This window comes from Mastigoproctus giganteus, chromosome 13, assembly GCF_048544385.1.
Source record: "Mastigoproctus giganteus isolate SK-2022 chromosome 13, ASM4854438v1, whole genome shotgun sequence".
Lineage (NCBI taxonomy): Eukaryota > Metazoa > Arthropoda > Arachnida > Uropygi > Thelyphonidae > Mastigoproctus > Mastigoproctus giganteus.
In genome coordinates, this window is record NC_143587.1 from 31,083,303 (window position 1) to 31,103,834 (window position 20,532).

Here is a 20,532-nt window from a genome sequence, read left to right on the forward strand (position 1 = left end):
TAATTAACTGTCTACTTCTATTGGCAAAATTCCTATATTTCATCTAAATACTATACTGCATCTGCAGTAAATAGTAATAATATCGAAGGTACACTACGCCTGAAAGTTTGGAATCACAGTGTATGACAAGTTTTCGTAATTTTTTTTTCGAAAGTAGCGATGATAATGTAATGTAATAAAAACTAGAAAGTATTTTAAGATTTTTTATTCATCATTGAGCAATATACAGCAAAAAATATTGAAATGATTAATATTAACAACTATACTAATTTTTTTTTTTAAATATGCTCAATGAGATTTTATCATTGCCTAACATAGAAGTGGCATTCTGGCGATTAATTTTATAATAGTGTCTTGACTAGCATTGTTTCAAGCGATCTATAAGGTTTCACATAAATTTTGTGAAGATGGACGGACATCACGGACTTGACGATCTAGTTAATCCTATAAAAGCTCTATTGGATTTAAATAGGCGATTGGGTGGCCACCGCCATAATTTAAAATACCCTCTCCTGTTCTTTAGTTGCTAGAAAGTCTCTGCACTGCTGTACTTTGAATAATTGCGTTCTTGAAATACAAAATTTCTTCCACAAAGTCAAATTCCAGAGGATTTCCATTATGTTCAAGAATGTCTCTATAGCCCTCTTTTCTTAAAATTCCTTCAATTCTGACGATGTCACCCTTTCCAGAAAAACTAAGCAATTTCAGATCATGATGGAACCACCACCTTGCTTGACTGTAGGCACTGAACAATGTGCACCATTTTTATTTCAGTTGATCGTCACACATAAACTCAACGCCGGATCCAAAACTTTAAAATTTGGATTCATCCATCCACAGTACGTGTTTACTCTCTTCAATTGTCCAATGTTGATGGCTCTTAACCCAAGCCAATCGTTTCTTTCAATTTTTCAGTTTTAATAAGGGTTTTTGAATTGCTACACGACCATGAAGTCCTGCTTGTTTTTAATGTGAATTTTTACAGCGGATGTAGACATGGGAGATTCTCTGTTCCTAGTGAATCTAGCTCGAATTTCAGGTGCAGTAAGTTGTCGATTGCGTTTAGAAATCAGTGTCATGGTCTTATCTTTTGTTTCTTTTGTTTCGCGCGGTCGTCCTGATCGCGGTTTGTCCTTTAAACTGCCAGTCTCCTTGAATCGTGGAATGGTAGTTTTTACTCCTTTAAATTATACACCTAAGTTTTTTTGCCAATACTTCTCATGGAATAACTTTATACAGAGTTATAATAGCACTTCTTTTTTCAAACCCAGTTCCTTATTTCTTGCCATGTTCATCATGAAACACACAAAACTTATACCAAACACTTTTTCTGTATGACTGGTGTTCGATTTTATAAGTTACATCTCTTCTTCCTCAATTTATACTGTATTATTCCAAAACACTCTGGAATCATCCACATTCTTCTATAATATTGGAACAATACTCCCACTTTCTAGAATGTTCTAGGATAATCTACAACGTTCAGGAATCTCCTACAATGTTCTATCACATTCAAGAATCTTTTACACCTTCCTGGAATATTCTCGAATATTGGAGATTTCTTAAGTATTTTTTAAATATTTAAATTTTTTTTTATCATAATAGAAAATCTTTTAATAAAAATTGGTAAATAAGTTGGTCCTGTTTTAATAAAAACTTTGAAAATTAAAAGAAATGAATCGTGATTCCAAACTTTTCTCTTTCATTCTATAAGTACCTTCAAAGTTTCTGATCCGGCAATTCGTCTTCCGTCAAATTTGGGTTAATTTCCATCGAAAACATCACAAAAACTATACTGTTTTCGGCGATTCCGTAAAAAGCTATATTTCAGGGAACTATTGCGTTACTTCTCCTACAACGAAGTGTCTATCTGCAGAAGGACGACTTATTGGCAACCAAAACTTGATCAACATCTGTGTCCGGTCAGTTCCAATCATTTTTACGACCAGCATTCCAAAAGAACCTTCGATCACAACAGATCGAAGGTTCTTGTAAAGTTCTCCTTTCAGTTGCAAGTTGATAACTTCACTACCACCTAGGTTGAACGCCCTTCAACCCTCTAGCCTCGGGGAACATAGTACAAGTAACCTAATCTCCTAGGCAATGTGGTCTACACTGAAGTGCACATCTACATATGGTCAAAGAGCGCGTCTAGAACTGACAGTTTTAGGTCTGGTTTCAATAGTAAAACCACAGTGTGAGGAAAGTGTTATATGTGACCCCTTTTAATCGACCTTTCATCAAAAGCTATATATATTTTTCGTTTGATTTTCTAGTCTTATTTTTATCCCGCATAATTGACAACTTAAACAACTACTCCGTATATGCATATGTTAGAAACACCGAAATGAACTTAAACAATAAAAAACAAAAAACTTTTATGCACCTTAATTTTTTTGGTTGACACAGTAGAAGATAATTTATCGTGACCGTATAGTGGTGCTGGGAAATACTATATTGAGAGTCAGGGCTTTACTATTGTAGTAGTAGGGTTTTAGGAGCATCAGCAACTAAAGCCATAGCTCCGTGTATGTTGTCTGTAAATCACGTGTGTTCTGAGGTCCATTTTTTGTTTGCTAGATGAAAAACCCGAGTTTCGGGAAAAAAAACCATGCTACTCTCTTCTGAGACCGACTAACTCAACTACATTATAAAAAAGCCCATAAAATTCCTCCTGTAATGGACAAGACTCGAACTCAGGGCTTTTCCACCCGGTGTGGGGAGGAGAGCGATCCTATCAATTGTGCTACCTACATTAGGGCTAAGAAGGCAAAGTTTAGATACTGGTGAACCTTCAGAGTCTGTAACGGTATTTCCAATACATTTAACTGAACTCACTTCAGCACCACTGACATCTACGTCAGTTAGGCGTTGTACAAACCACTTGTAAACTGCACCTTCACGGTTAACTCTGGTTGACAGCTGTTTAAACATTTCTAGACATCAGTCGGTGAAATATATAAATTAAGGAATTTTCAGTATACATCAGAGAAAATTCATTAATTCTGATATGTCGGCGCTTTAACTTTTGGAGAATGGGTCTGTGTTCTGTTATTTCAAGTAGTGTAATACGAATGTGACTTGTTGTGAAGGCAAAGTTTTTTTTTTCTGCTCTGAGCATAAAGACCATTGCATTAACACTACTTAGAATTTTATTCGTTGGTACTTCAACTAAGATTAAAAAATTCTAAAAAGGCTGTCTGTAGTTATTTTACGAACGGGAGATGTTATTTATTTGAAAGTAATGCAATTCCAGTGCAACTCGTTGTGAAGGCAAAGTTTGTTATGCTACGAGCATAAAGAATAGACTCTTGTACTTATTCAAGTTCAACCTCGCTATTTACAATACCTTATACAGTTTTTTTCTTTCACAAGTAACAGATACGAGAAAGAGACATTCCGGGGAGTAACCTCTCTAACAGTTTTGCAACATTCAGACATGCACGTTTCTCTTTTCGCCACTTTTCTGAGGGCCATGATGATACACTATGAAGTTATAAAAAGAAACAGGGCACAGACAAGCACTTACTCATATGACAGCGAGCTTATCCATTAAAACAGATTAGTTATGACTCTTCATTCCCGGTTTCCTCTATTTCATTAGATCACTCAGAATACACTCTAGTGCCAGTCGCTTTTTCGTCCATTAAATCTGAAGTCCGTTAAATCGAGAGTTTATTGCATTATTGTAATATGGTAGTGGCTGAGAGCATGCCTCTAGGCATGCTCTCAGTCACTACGACGTTACTGATTTATTTTTTTATTTTTTATTTATCAAGTCGAAGTGTACACTTCTTCCAAAGACAATAAGATATCATCAGTAATAAAAACAAATAAGCACCACTTAATTAATAATAATAACTTAATTAATAATCTAGAATTAAGAGAGTTCTATGAAAGCACTATTAATTACTTATTGTTAGAAATGCACAGCTGCAGTAATGTCCAGTGGTTTAGTCCTCGAACAGACATGAAAACACCCCTTAGTTCACGGGTGGAAATCTCCAGCCCATGGACCCTTTTTAGGTCCATGGTCTCTGAATTGCCACTGTGTTATTTCTCTGAATTTGAGAAGGATATTATATCCTCTCAGGCCTCTGGCTAGCACAGTAGTTATAATTGTCACGATCCAGGTCTTATCTATACGGTATGTAGAAAAGATCTCGATTAGAATTTTTATAGTTTTCTCTTTCAAGTCATGCCCTCGTGGGTAGTAAATTTGGTAGAATGGCCGTGTTTCTCACACCGGGTGGAAAAGACCTGAGTTCGAGTCCCGTTGATTCCCTGAGGAATTTTTAAGGCTCTTTTTCACAACGTGGCTGATTAGTTGATCTCAGGAGAGGGTAGAATTCATGGTTTTTTTCTCCAGGAAATTCGGGTGTTTTGTGGAGCAAGCAGAAAATCGATCTCAGAACGTACGTGATTTACACACAGTATATACAGAGCAATATGGAGTTAGTCGCTGATGCTCCTAAAACCCTAATACAACAACTTTCAAGTCATGGCTCAGTTAGTCGGTCTCGGGGGGAAAGGTGGGGTCAAATTAGACAGTTGCCTAGGGATCTAGGACCTGTCATGAGCCGGGAAGGATCAAGTCTTGGCTCATGTTCTCTTGCATTAGATTATCTTTTGAAATTAGACGGGTGTGAGTGGTTGCTTCACAGATCATATTACATACAATCCATTATGCTGTATTTTTAATAAAAAAAATAGCTTCGAATTAGCATTCCCACCCTCATTATGTTTAAAAAAAAAATTTTCCTGTCCACATCTGTATGGACTGATCATATACTAATATTTTGTTTAGAATTTATTTATAAATACATTCCTCATAAAGAGATGATCCCCTTTCTGGACATTAGACATTAATTTTTACTTTGCCTCATACATTCTTATTAGATAGATTCTTTTCATATGATAAACCAATAGCAGGAAGAAATATTATACATATAATCATATAATTTCACACTTTGAAATGTTTCTACTATTTTCGTGGCTTTTTTTTTTTTTTTGGTTTCTGTCAAAATTTCCAGTAAAAATAAACAAATACAGGTAGTGAGGTAGATCCGGGATACTGATAACTAGCAGTATTTAAATCTGTTCATTTATGGAAAAGTGTAAATAATTTGCTTTTAATGGACCTAATTTCAAATGGAAAACCATAAACAATTTGAGTTTTCATACTTGCAGGGGCGCAAAATTTTCTGGTTATTAAATCGCAACATGTCCAGAAGATGGCGCCACACTTTAAAGCACTAAGGCAGCGTGGAATATTGCATTTTAATCAAGATCAGGGGTTGGCAACCTTTATAATTAGAGGGCCAAATGTTTGTGAGATTACAGACGGGCCAAATTTTTTTTTTTTAGATTTTCACCATTTTTAGAATTATCAAAATGGTGTATAATGAAAAAATTGTCATAAATAGTTTTACGTTATTTATTGTAATGTTTATACATACACGTACATATAATTAATTTTATTAATAAGAAAAACGAAATAGAAATTCAAGATAAAATTGCAAAAATACAATTATAGTAACAAAATACAAATACAATTCCAGTAACAAAAATTGCAATATTTTATTTTTATAATATTTAATGAGAGCTTTGATAGTGTTTATTTATATCAGTGAATCGATATCTAGATCGATATTTGTCGTAGCAATGCGCAGAGTATTTTCGCAAGCAGGAGGTTGCCCTCCCCTTGTCTAGATAAACCGATTAAGAACTGTAGAATGCATTAGAGATATACTTTTATCACAGATGCCTGTCCTTAAAAATCGAATATTAAAACTAAAACTGAATCTAAAAACTTCATCCTGAACATTAGATATCATCACGAACTTGGCCCATAGTTCAATATTATTTCATAGAATTATGCTTTTAGTAATGACCACTCCTATACCTTAAAAATTAAGACAGTTTATTCAGTTAATAATTAAACCCCTCATCAAACCGTGTATTGGCTGTTGTCAGCCCCCTGCTTGGCGAGGTATCGATCACTGTGCATTCTAAATGGCATCTTAATAACACAATAAACTATCCTAATATTCAAGTGGTATAAGAGTTGTCCCATAATTCAATGGAAAATCATCATGTAACGTCCTTCCCCAACTATATCAATATTATTGATTTTTTTTATGTGACTTTTTCCTTATTTCACTCTATGCGAAAAACTGAGGTCTCAGAAAGTTCACAGATGGTCCATACTAAATTGATCGCGAGGTTACCTTGGAAAAAGGAAGGGTATGATGATGACTTAATGCAACAGAGTTATTTCTTGGTTTATCGAATACTATTTCATTTCACAAATATACATGATCTCAATTCTAACCTGAGTGATGACCATATCCACTTATAGTCTCCGAAGCTCCATTTAAATATTTTTTTCGAGTCTCAATTATCTTTGCCCCACCACAACTCATCTCAGTTACCCTAATTATTATTCTTTTTATGATTTCTTTCGCTTCAAAGAAGGTACTTGTTCATTTATCCGCTCCGATATTCCTTGTCAGAGACTTCTTAATTTTGAATCTCCCTCTTTCTTTAACCCATATGTTAAATTCATCTGTTGCCTCTATCCTTCGTCCTGTTCTACTAAATCTACCAAGCTACTCGGAATCTACCAAGCTACCCTTGATCTTTTCTTCAACAACAGCAACCCTTCAAAGTGCATGGTTAATATCAGTGGTCCCCTAAGCACCCCAGTTCACAACTTGATGATCTCTTCTGCAATGGATCCTTCTGTCTATCTCATTGCCATTCAGCGGTCATTCAGCCTTCTGTTGTTTTAGCATGACAAGAATGGGAAATGTGATGATTTTCGTGATTTCTACTCGTCTTTTCTCTGGTTGGATTGCTATATTATAAATCTTCTAATCTCAATATTTGCTCAGACTGTCAATGAAATTGTTATTGTTGGAATGAAATTTCAGTATTCCATTCTGCAATCTTGTTATTTATGTAATCTTTGGTTTTCCAATCAACGTGCTTAGGCTGTTCAAGATAAGATTATAGAATAGCATGTTGTAATTGGTCTCTGTCCAAATCTCTGGCTTCATTTTCCACACTAAAGCTTGTAACAATTGTAAAGCAGTCATTAATCAATCAAAACTTGATATTGAACAAGGTAAACGTAGAAAACACCTTTTAACACAACGCTTTCATTTTCCACTAGTGTTTTCTTTATACGCCCTCGTGGGCAGCACAGTTGGTATAATCACCGTCCTCCCCATACCAGATGGAAAAGACCCGAATTCGAATCCCGTCAATCACACGAGGAATTTTTTTGGACTTCTGCATAAAGTGGCTGAGGAAAGTGTAACATGGTTTTACTCCGGAAACTCGGACTTTTCGTTCAGCAAACCGACCACAGATCACACGCAGTCATATTATATATGACATAATATGGCCTAAGTTGCTGATGTGCCTAAAGCCTTGCAATAATCAACCTTTTTTTTTCTGCATAGAAATTTGTTCGTAGTAGCGCGTTCCTAAAAAAAGGTGAGAAACTCCTCTCACACCGAGTGGAAAAGATCTGAGTTTGCATCTGGTCGATGACGTGAAGAATTTTTAGGGTACTTTTTCACACCATGGCTGAGTTAGTTGGTCTCTGGCGAGGGTAGAATGGTTTTATCTCCAGGAAATTCGTGATTCTATAAATAACTAACTAACTCTGATGTTATCTTCAAACCTCACGTTCACAGTTTTTGCTTTGTGACATGTAGCGTTTTCATATTGGAAATTTCAAGGATTAAATTCCATAAAATTACCACAATATAGCTGTGTATAGAATTTCAAAAAAAAGTCAATGTAGAAGTAGCATTCGTGGTTCCATGTACTAAGACCAATGGATGCAGTCCACATCACAAGAAAGAACCTCCAGACCATGACATCTGCTCCTCCTTACAACTGGGACAACACACTCAGGTCGCAAGAGTTCCTCAAGTATTCTCCATACCCAAACACATCTACTAAACAAGAGTGTATGGTGTGGCTCCTTGCTGTATAGAACTAATTTCTATTAGTCCACAGTTGAGGTTTGGTGGAATTGCCGCATGATAATCGAAAAAGTAGATAAGTTTCATTAGTACTTTTCTCCCTAAGATCGGAAAACTCTGGTACGATTGAAGTGGCCCTTAAAATTTTTTTAAGGGCCACTTCAATCCAGTTTGCATACTTCTTACGAAGTATACAAACTGGATGATTTGTAGGCTATAGCTGTTTCATAGAATTGATGGTATGGAGCCCTTTACAAATCATGGAAACAATGACAGGTTTGTCTGAGACTGCTTGCAGCTTCAAGCTAAGATTTTCTAGGGTTTATTGCTAGATGAGGTAAGCAGCCCCTCAAGGTGTGTCGGTTCCTGTCAGTCAGTATTTTACGCCTACCTGAAGTTACTTAAGCGCATCTCTGGACTTCTACTGTATTACTTTAGCAGGCTGAAAACCGTCGAATTGGGAATGTTTGCTTTCTACGCAATAACCCACAGACATAAAAAAAACTTGCTTCTTATCCAAACGGTAGTCAAGTATTTTGGTCTCATGCCAAAGCTATTGGCCGCAACTCTTGCTCATCAATACTCTCACCTCTTTTAAAAACTGATGGTTCTATTGTCTCCTCAGAAAGACGTCTTACTAGCATCCTACTTTTCTTCTCTGTTGTATTCACGATCTTGGTAAATCATCTCCTACCATTCCTAGTACACTCCATTCAATTCTTAATGTGGTCTCCCATCAAAAGGATGTCAGAAGAATTTTGAATACTCTTGATGCCAAGAAAGCTTCAGGTCCTGTTAATATTTCTCCATTGTTCTCAAAGCCTGTGATCTTGAGTTTATTTCTGTTCTGTATCGCTACCTCTTTACACTTTTTTATTCCACTGGCGTTTTTCTTTCTGCTTGGAAATTTGCTCATATCCAAACAGTTCCTGAAGCCGGTGACCAATCCCTCCCATCCAATTATCTCACCATTACGCTTACTAATACTCTTTCCAAAGTAATGGAGAAATCCATTAACCGAAAACTGAAATCTTCTTTGGAATGAATAATCACCACTCTGGATTTCATGAGCGTTGATCTTTGCTTATGTCACCCATGTATGGATAAATCCAATGGAAAAGTTTGGTGAAATTAAAGAGTTGCTCTTGACATTTCTAAGGCTTTAGATCGTGTTTGGCACAGAGCTTAACAAGCTTAACAAGCTTCCGTCTTAGAGGTTGCCGACATTTTTTTTTTGCATTTGGGTATCAAGTTTTCTCTGTGATCGCTCGCTGCTGGTAATAGTAGATGGCTCTTTCTTCTAACTCTTCCATTGCTGATAGTGCTCCCTGAGGTTCAGTACTTTCTCATATTCTTTTCCTCTTTTATATTAATGATCATCTTTCACTGAATGGAAATACTATCCGTAGTTTTTCTAATGATGGCACATTGCATTCCACCTTCCAGTTTGAGAAACCTTGCCTTCCACAAACAGCCAGATGGCGGAATATCCGGCATTTCTTCTTGAAAAGAGTCTTCTGCTCCTATGCTTATCTTCGATGACACGCAGATTTCTAGACAAGATCACATATGTTGTACACTTTTCACAAATCTCAATCCACCCTACCATGGAATATTGTTCCCACACTTGAGAACAATATTCCATGCCCCCCAAACCTCTCCCAGGCTTCTAGATTCCATTTAAAAGAAGGCAGTGAGGTTAATTAATGTATGACCTATCTCTAAAAAAGTCTCTCCACTCTCTGTCTCATAGACGTTCTGTTTCTGATGCATGCCTCTTCGATAGATACTGTACTTTCATGCGGACTGTTCTTGTTAATTGGCTTGTATAGTTCCCCAGCTTTCTTCTAAACCAGTTTGAACATGCTCTGCAACCAGTCAACATCCGCTTGCTATCAACTTCTAAACAGAAGGAAGTTTTCTTCTTCCTCATTTATCTCTTCAACTTCCGTTTTCTGGAATAACTTTCCTTCACACGTATTTCCTGAAAATTACAATGTACAGTAATTCAAGTCAAATGTAAACAAGTATCTTCTTTCATCTTCTGAATTTTCAACCCATGCACGATACTCAGGACAATAAGTTCTAATCCCTTTCGTGGTTGGGGTTTCATAAAAAAATTCCTCACTTGACCTCTGTTATTTCCCTCTGAAACTGTTAGCTCTTTCCGTGTACTCATTGCTCAGCGCATACGTTTGAAATAACTTCGGGACTAATCTACCCTCGCTGGTAACAAGTGAATATAATATCCATTCTACCTACATGGAGTTAAAAATGCCCGAGTTCGGATCCTGTCAAAGACGTATGGAATTTTTATGTTTTTTTTTAGCAACCTCAAGCAGGAGATGTATTGTTTTCTCTCTCGGAAACTCATGTTTTTCATCCAATAAACAGGTAGGCGTACAATTACCAGGAAACACGCAATTTTAAAATACAACATTTCGTCCTTTAGTTGGTGTTTTCCAAACTTTTGGTAGAGTAAAATAGATTTTGAATGCTATAACTTAGGTCAGTGGTTCCCAATCAAAAAAAAAAAAAAAAAATGACCTGGTCACAATAACTTGGTGGTCGCTCCAATCCTATTCAGGTCATTATCCATAGCATCGTGCGTAATGCGACGTCAAAGACGACCGTGACCTCGGCGGCATCTCTCAACTGATAACTGATGTACTCCCGCGTACTGAAAAACTGTCTGTTCACGTCACTGGCATGAGAATGACGTGGATATGAAGGATTTCCGTTTATTGCTTGAAGCTGAAGAGCACCAGTTTCTGGCCATGGTTAGGATCCTTTACATAGCAACATTGCAGAATGTTCCTAGATTATTTCAGTATATACGGCGCAGATGTGGGAAACCACCGGTGGCTCTTGACCCTAAATACTATGCCATTATTCCTAGATTACGCAAGCCACACAACTTTAGATATACACTGTATTGTACATATGATGCTATTTAACAGAACACCTTCATGTTTAAAAGAACCTCTTATTGATAATATTTAATAATATGTTGGTCCACCTTTGGCCTTAACTACACACTGCACTCTCATCGGTAGACATCAAATCACTTTTTTATGATAGGAAAGCCTTCTTGAAAACAGCGGTCAATCTGTTGAGTATTCGCATACTCGCCTAGCACAAAACCAACGTTCCAGTTCTTCCAGAGATGGTCATTGGAGGAAGCGCTGGGCAGGCCAATACAGCTTCTGCATGCCCATGTCCAAACCAAGTCATTATAGGTTGTGCAGTATGATATGGTGCATTTTCATGTTGAAACAGAAAAAGACCTTCCCTATCTTACTGCCACAGTGTAGGAAGGATGGAACTATCCAGAATGCCAATGTATCACATGGATTTCACTGTTCTAGAAACGCCGACCAGTCTTCCAAGCCCAAACCACGACAGACAGACAGACAACCACAGACAGTGAAAGAACGTCAACCAAACTTCGCAGTTGCAACGACATATTCTGGTAAATAACGTTCTCAGGGCATACGCTAGTCCTAAACATGCTCATCAGATCGAAAAACTTTGGACCATGATATGATTCATCACTGAATAATACAGCTACATTTCTCACTCTATAACACAAACACGATAGGTTGACGATGTGCATTGTGTGCTATGATATTTTTCTATGTGCTGCAGCTTTTTCCTAAAATCCGTGCTGTGCAGGCCCTTGTATCGTCTTTGTACTAATATCCGTTCCTGTGTCCTTTTAACTCCTGGTTCGCAGTATTTGATGAGAACTGACGGGATTTACGAATTGCTCTTCTGAGTGCCGCCCTGTCTCTTTCCATCAGTTTCTGCAATCTACTTGGAAAGCTTCCCAGCTGTAGCAACACCATAATGTTTCCATTTAGTGACTACGTCAGCCATCGTTGACCTGCAGTTTTGGTGCAATGAGTAGTCATTGGAAGTTTCATTGGCCTCCTTTTAAGAAAGGTGATCTGTAGACGGCCATCTTTAATCTTGAAAACAGCAGAGTTGAAAACATGAAAACAGAATTGAATGCTGGGACTTGATTTCAGGCTGGGGAGGGGATTCCTCTTAAATACGCTGCCCTTGGACTAGTAAATTATAATTCACGAATTAATGAATGATTGGGCACTTATAGTTATGACTTTTCCTGATTTTCTTCGTAGGAATTGTCAACTGCTGATTAATGGGAAAATAAATAAAGTAGCACACTAATGTAAAACTAACTAAAAAAAAGGTATTTGTTAAAAATTCTTTGAGGTTCCTTGAAAAACATGTGATCAACGCAACTCTCCCTTAAAATGAACATGCAGCACAATCTTTTATTTATTTTATTTGTAAAAATGCGTAATTTTTTTCCATTTTATGAAAGCAAAAGCAATTTACTTCATAAGTCATTATGAAAAATAAAGCGCATTGCACTTTTATTTTTCATAATAAAAAAAGAAACTTTTTCTTTCAACAAAAGGGAAAGTTTTTTTTCTTTGTCAGTTTTTTTTAGAAATTTAGACCCAATTCCTTTTGCTCAGACTACGCACATGAGGGGACATAAATTTAAATTGAGGAATGACAGTTGCAGAATAGATGCATGGAAGTTTCATCCAGAATGGTTGTTTGCTGGAACAAACTTCCATCTGTTGTGGAAGTTGATACCTTAAATAAATTCAAGGAAAAACTAGACAAAGTTTTGGAACGAATGGATGGGTGAAATGGGAAGGTTTTTTTTTTTTTTTGGCTGATGCTGTAAAGCTTGCTGGCTTGAATTAAATGCCTCTGCTAATGCTGATATCAGTTAGATTCAATGTTGCGAATTTAATAATACAAATTGCATTCTTAGTCAACAGAAAACATATATTATATCATGGCGCCATCTTTTGGCAGATAACATAATTAATTATTTTTTCTCAAATAATATTTAATAATATTATTAATAATAATATTTAATTTATTTAATAATTAAATAATAATATTTAATTACTGATATTGGGTTTAGCCAATGCATTGGTTTAGTTTTTTTTATTTTTATTTAATAATATTATTTTTTACCATACTGATGTGTTAATAAAATGCTAAAAAACTTAAAATTTTGAAAGACTGACGTTTTATTTTGCCTCTTCATTTTTTAGATGTTTTTATGGACAGTTCGCTGGGGGGGCTAATAAGGCTGTAGTCTCTCCTTCCCTTATGATCAAAATAACGTGATTTTTTTTACTGCATACATGATGGTTAAAGCTGAATGATCCCTGCTTTAAACTCCCACTTTAGAAAATCTGAGATTACCGTTGCCTTAAACAACAGGGAAAACTGACTTTTCTGATGCTGGATCTTCATTTATAAATTTTCAAACTAGAATAAAGAAAGTGAGATCTCACTTAAGGGCAGTGACTTATTTTTATATTCAGTGTGTATTCACGAGAAGATTTAGATGCAGAGCGGGATGAAAAACCAGGAATAAGTCATTGGGGGAACCCCTCTTCCCCCTCCTCAGAACGACTAACCACAGCCTGGACTGAAGAGGACTTGAGAATTCGTCCAGTCGTCGTCTATTATTATCATCTCATTTTCTTAATCTGACAGATTATTTATCTTAGCTCTTCTGGTTTAAGGGGGCAAAAACACTTTCATATTAGGGCTACCCGAGTAAGATCTCTTCTACTGATGTGTTTTATGTTCATAAATTGTTCGACTTGCCCGTTTTTGCTGGCCCTCGTGAGTAATATAAGAAGAGATCAGTTATTAGAATCGCTGTCCTTCGAACACCGGGTGGAAAAGACCTGAGTTCGAATCCGGTCAATGACGCGAGGAACTTTATTGGTCTTTTTGGCTGAGTTAGTCGGTCTCAGGTAAGGGCAGCATGGTTTTTCTTTCGGAAACGCAAGTTTTTAGTGCAGCAAACAATAACTCTACCGCAGAACACACGCAATTTATATATTATATTTTATAACTGCGCAGTATGGCTTAAGTTGCTCATGCGCTTAAAACCTGAAAACAACAAGAACAACTACGTAAGATACCTCCTGGACTTTAACCAGGGGGAAACTAGCGGTGTTTCCTCTACCTAACGAACCCTCTTCCCATGGCCATCCGGATTAGGCACACAGTCAAGGTACTCATACTTACGGCCACCCATTTCCAACAATGGCTAAAGTTTGCATCTGAGTGACGTCTTTGGACCAACGACGAACTGGAAAAAATTTGCCTTTTCGGGAAGAATCACATTTGCTGTTAAACTTTGTGGACAGTAGATGGAGGGTATGGTATTAAACTGCGAGCAGCAATCAGTTGGACCAGGACTGCGGACCAGCAGTCCTGGTCCAACAGAAACAGGCATGTGGGGGAAGTTTTTTGGTAAGGTGAATGTTTTCTTGGTAATTTCCTGGCTGATTACTCTGCCACGTTGCCAGTATTGTTCGGGTGTTGTTTGCCGAACACGAAAGCGATTTCTAATTGCTATCTTATAACAAGTGTACAACTTACACGTGCGCAGGTAGCACAGTGGTATCGTCACCGTCCTCCCCACACCGGGCGGAAAAGGCCCAGTTTCGAATTCCGTCGATGATGCGAAGAACTTTAATGGGCTTTTTACACTTTGTGGTTGAGTTAGTCGGTCTCAGGCGTAGATAGCAATTTTTTTTTATCCCAGAAATTGAGGTTTTTTCGTCCAGCAAACAGACAAATCGACCAGAGAACACAAGAAATTTACTGACAAATATATGGGTAGATGGTAAGGTGAAATAATCATTTACGCGGGACCCTAATATCATAATTTCTTTGTTTTTTTGTACAATTTGTACGCCAAGCTCAGAAGAGTTATAAGGGTTGAGTGGGGAATTAAGGGTAGAGCACTTAACACCTTATATGATTTCCTCTTTACATCCATCATCACTTATGTTTCTGTGGTTTGGCTGCATAGTATAACTAACACAACTGTTAAAAAGTACTCATTTCAAGCACAAAGGTTCGCTCTCCTTTGCACAAACAGGGCTTGTCGAACGGTTTCAACTGAAGCACTGCAAGTGATTGCAGTCTTCCAATGGATCTTAAAGTAATACTGAATGCATTAATGTACTGCACTAGAAAAAACATAAGGAGATCAATCTTGAATATAACTTCGCGTCTCGAGATGGATAGAATTTATACTAGAGCATATCAGAAATTTAAAAAAGAAAGAATATTAAACCATTTGAAAGATATCTGGCAAGAGAGGTGGGAGTTCTCTGAGAAAGGTAGAGCAACATTTATGTTCCTACCAATGTCGGAATTTTAGATGTAAGAATGAAATCGCGGTAGCAGTTCGGTGTGAACTCTGCATTTTTATTGACATGATTCGGCTTGTCTAGTAGATTATGTCAACTAGGATTGATTGAAAGTGGATTATGCTCATGTGGGAATGATGAAATTGCTGAACACATAATGTTGAATTGCCATAATTATGTGGATATTCGAATGGAATTAGAAATACCTTTGGATCAACTGGAGTGTAGTAGTCTTTGGATCATATTCACAGATAGGAGGCTATTCGCTTACTTGAACAAATTTGTTGCTGATGTCTTTAAGAGAAGGTAGGCTGAGGCTAGATAGTGGGGACATAAGGTATCTTCAACGAATGTACAACTTGTTGAAACTCTACATGGCAGCATTCCAGATTGAATTTAAATTAAAAAAATAATTACTAAAGTATATATTTAATTGGCCCTTGGAATATATGTTCTCTGAGGTTGAAAAGTATAAAAAGATTTTTTAAAATTTTGAAACAGATGACGGAAGCAATTTTGATGGTCACTTCCCTCAGCATGAATTGTTGAGGAGGCTTCCATCCTGCAGTGGGTTGATAATGGCTGCACTTTACCCTTTTTTTACTGAACAACGTAAGAACTGAAAATGCCTTATGATTAAATCTATAACGAATCTAGAACACTGCTTATAGTTACTTAAAGGAAAAAAATTCTTTGTTTATACCCATGGAGCCAGGTAGAAAGAGATATCTTAACAATTTCATTGTGGTGGAAGCTGTGCACAGAACTCAATAGCCAATTATCAGAAGTGGATATACTGAAATTTATCAAGTATTTGCAAGTTTTTTTCCCCTCCAAAATGAAATGGATTTTTTGGTGTCTATAGTAAGACACCAAAAAGGTCTATTTTACAGTTTGCAATAAACTTAAAACCGTTGCAACCTAACCTAAGATCCAGCGTGTATATTCGATGTTGTAATTTTATGTTTGGCTTTAGTAAATTTAGTTTTGCCAATTATAAAGACGGGACTAGAACTCAGGTCTTTTCCACGCGATGGGTGGGGAATGGCAATCCTACGAACTGTGTTACCCACGAGAGATTGAGACTTGTACTTCAGATCTATTAAATTTTTCCCGACTTATGGTCAATGGAGACGTGGTACTAATGAAAGAGGAATGACACTGTGATGGATAACTGTATCTGGTTCTTGATTAGGGACGTTCAACTAACCATACAAGACAAAGACATTCAAATTACACATTTTAAGGAAACATTTTGATTAATCTGAGAATGGATTCAACTTTTATAACTTGAGAATATAACTTTTTTATATTCTCAATTTTAAGAAATTAAAAGGAAATTTATATATCTTACATCGTATATATCTTTCGATAAAAATCTTATCATAATGGTTGAAGATTTCTAGTTCTCTCGGACATTGAAAAACAAAAGCTGTGCACTTTAAGCATGTTGATCATCTGCAATTCCTTTCGTTAAAATTAAAAATAAAATAAAAAATTTATAGTTGTATGAAAATTTGATGGCTATTGTAGGAAAGACAAATGATACTACGCCCCAATTTTAATTAAAAAAAAAAAATAAAGAGAAGACCTTGCTTTCTCGCCATACTTAGATTTCATTTTTTTCATATGCCAAACCGAAAAAGGAGGAGTTGAAAATGACGTCATTATGGAAACTTTCGGAAGATAAAAGAAGTTACAAAAAATGTCTATTGATCTGGTTTTTTTAGTCTGTGAGAAACTCTCTTAATATGTCCCTTGACGACCATCTCCGTCACTTCACGGATGGATACCAAAAGACCACGGGACCCACAGCATATGGAGGAAGTTAGAATAGTTTTATCTGTGACCCGCACGAAATACGATCTTGTAGTGCTTAGGTTAGATTCGGTGGTAGAAGAACACTACGATGTTTACACGATGTGACCTACGCATATTCCGAAATATGTGTTTATCGTCCCATCCCTAAAGACGACACAGAACCTTTGTGTTCAACTAATAGGCATGTGACACAGATGAAGGATTAGGTTGTTTTAAATTAGCAGTAGAAGCTCACGCCTCAGATCCTTTGGGGCGTGACCTTATATGTATTTGTAAAATTTCGATGCGGAGTTAAAAAAAAAACAAAACAAAAAAACTCAGGGAAACCCCCCCCCTCCCCGTGCCTATAATGGCTGCCTCAGCCATTCATAAAAAAAAGGTGTTCATATCACTGATTTAACTTAGGAACCACATTGCTGATACTTTTGGGAGTACTGTCTACAATTTAAGATAGTGGACAGCTGTTAATTTTGCTCCACAGCCTTCGAAGCAACGGTAAACCACAACTTCAAAGAAGGCGCGTTGATGTAGTTCAATTCGGTGTTCCAATTTATCTCAAAGATGCTTCGTGGGATTCAGGTAAGGACTCTGTGCCGACCACACCAATTATGGCAGTAAGACCAAAACCCGAGGCCAAATCACGAGAAACAGCAGCAGAACTTGGTATTCTTTCCTTTTCCAAACTTCTTTATTGAGATGAGAGATACTCTCCAAATTCATTCTCGATTTGACTGTAATTAGAAAGCGCAACTTGTTCGTGAACAGAACCTCTTCCACTGTTCAAAAGTTAGACAGCAACGGATAGTGGAATAATGGAACTCAGCGGATAGCGGAACTGCTTATGGTTGTTGTTGTTGTTGTTCTTGTTGTTGTTGTAAAGTTTTAGAAGCATCAGCAAATAAGGCCATATTGCTCCGTGTGAATTGTGTGTGTTCTGAGGTCGATCCACGACGGCAACTGCTTAAGGAGTCCGTTATTAATGCTTTCACCTCTAACTTTTGTTGACTGACCAATTACATTTTTTTCACTCTTTCATTATTTTTGCTACAATTGACTTAAAAAGGGTCAAAAGAATTGATGAGCCGCATGACAATAAATGGCTCATGCCACATCCGAATTTTTTTCCTTTCATCCAACTTGTTTATCCATTTTTTTTCTTTGAATATTTTCATCCAACTTTTTCATGCAATTTTCGTTCATTTTTTTCATCCAATTTTCTTCCCAAATATCTTTGAAACTCATAGAGTGTCTCTGAGTTTCTATACCTTCGAAACTTATAGAGTTTCAAAGATATTTGGGAAGAAAGTTGCACATTCTTCATACTAGCTACAGCTGATGTTTGTGGTTTTCCTATGACGCTCTTGTAGCTTCCTTCTGCTTTTTAGCAGCCAATCAGTTCTACTTCAATTAATGTTCGATTGGCAATCTCAAATTATGGTAAATGTTGCTTCTTTGTATTTATTCCCGCGTGTAGCAGAGTTGATATAATCGCCGTCCTCTCCATACCGAATAGAAAAGACTTGAGTTCGAATCCCGTAGGTTAAAGTAGTAATTTTTATGGGCATTTTCCACAATGAGGCTGTTAGTCGGTTTGAGGCAATGGAATTTTCTCCCAGAAACTCGGGTTTCTCGTCTAGGAAAACATGAAGAAAACCTATCAGAGAACACAAAAAACTTATGAACGTAATATACATGGGTGGACGAGGCTGGTCTTGAGTAACCCTAACACGAAAAATTTTTCTCCTTCAACCAACACTAATCGATGATAGATGTTCCATGTTATACTAACCTGCTCTAATTTAAACACTGGTGTGCAAAACTTAAGGTCTACGAGTGTAGCACAGTGGTATCGTCACTGTCCTCCTCACACCGGGTGGAAAAGGCCTGGGTTCGAATCCTATCGATGACGCGAGGAACTTTAATGGGCTTTTTTCACTCCATGGCTGAGTTACTTGGTCTCGGGCGTAGATAGCAAGGTTTTTTTCCCCAGAAACTGGGATTTTTCGCCCAGCAAACAAATAAATCGATCATAGAACACACGCAATTTACAGACAAAATAAGCATAAATATGGGTAAATGTAATCATTTACAGGGGACCCTATTATCATACTTTGTCCGTCTCCACCAAGGGGGCAAAACGTAAGGATCAACACTATTTCTAAAGGTTACAACCACAAAATCTTTATTTAAGGTACTCTTTACTGATGAGAGTAGATTCAGTCTCAGCAGTAATTCTGGACGTCAGTTAATCTGGCGAGAGGTTGGCACACGGTATCACCCCGCAAACATTAGCATTAGCATTTAGCATTAGTAGAGGCATTTGATGCAAGAAAGCAAGCTTACGCAGCATCAGCCAAAAAAAAAAAAAAAAAACCCACTTCCACTTCACCCCTCTGTTCGTTCAAAATACCTGTCCAGCTGAGCCTTAGACTTATTTAGGCTATCAACCTCCACCACAAGGGATGGCAGTCTGTTCCACCAACTAACCACCCGCTGGCTAAAGGCAAATTTCCGCACGTCTATCCTACATCTCTCTTTCCTCACTTTGAATTTATGCCCTCTCAAGTGATTATTCTGAGCAAGAGGAAGAATCCCATCAGCATTGAGCATGCTCAAACCATTCAAGGCTTTATACACCTCTATCAGATCACCTCGCTGGTGCCTAGTCTCCAGACACTGTAATTTGCAAAACTTAAGCCTTTCTTCGTAAGAGCACCCCTTTGTTCCATTCACTAATCTTGTTGCCCTTCTCTGTACTCGTTCCAGCAGCTCTACATCCTTCTTGAAATGAGACCTCCAGACCTGTATACAGTACTCTAGGTGTGGCCTGACCATTGCCTTATACAATGGAATAATCATCTCCTTATCCCTGCTGGAAAAATTCCTGTATAGCATTGACAATACTCCATGAGCTACTCTTGCAGCCCGTCTGCACTGCTCAGAGAACTTCATATCTGCCTGCACAATCACCCCCAAGTCCCTTTCATTCTCTACCACTGTCAGTGTAGTACCACAGAGTTGATACGTTGCTCTGGGGTTGCTGTTTCCCATGTGTAGTACTTTACATTTGTCAATGTTAAACTTCATTTGCCACCTCTCAGCCCATCTGCTCAACCTTTCCAGATCCTGTTGCAGCAGCATAGTGTCAGTAGTGTCCTTGACAACCCTGCCAACCTTTGTATCATCTGCAAACTTGGACATTAAGCTTGATATACCATCATCAATATCATTTATAAATACAGAAAACAATAATGGACCCAACACTGAGCCCTGAGGGACTCCACTAATAACATTAGTCCACTATGAGCAGTGTCCATTTATTACCACTCTCTGTCTTCTCCCCCTCAACCACCCCTTTATCCATAGCAGCAATTTGCCTCCAATGTCACTCTGCTCCAATTTGTGTAGCAGTCTTCCATGTGCAACAGTATCAAAAGCCTTTCTAAGATCCAAGTATATAATATCAAAGTTATTCC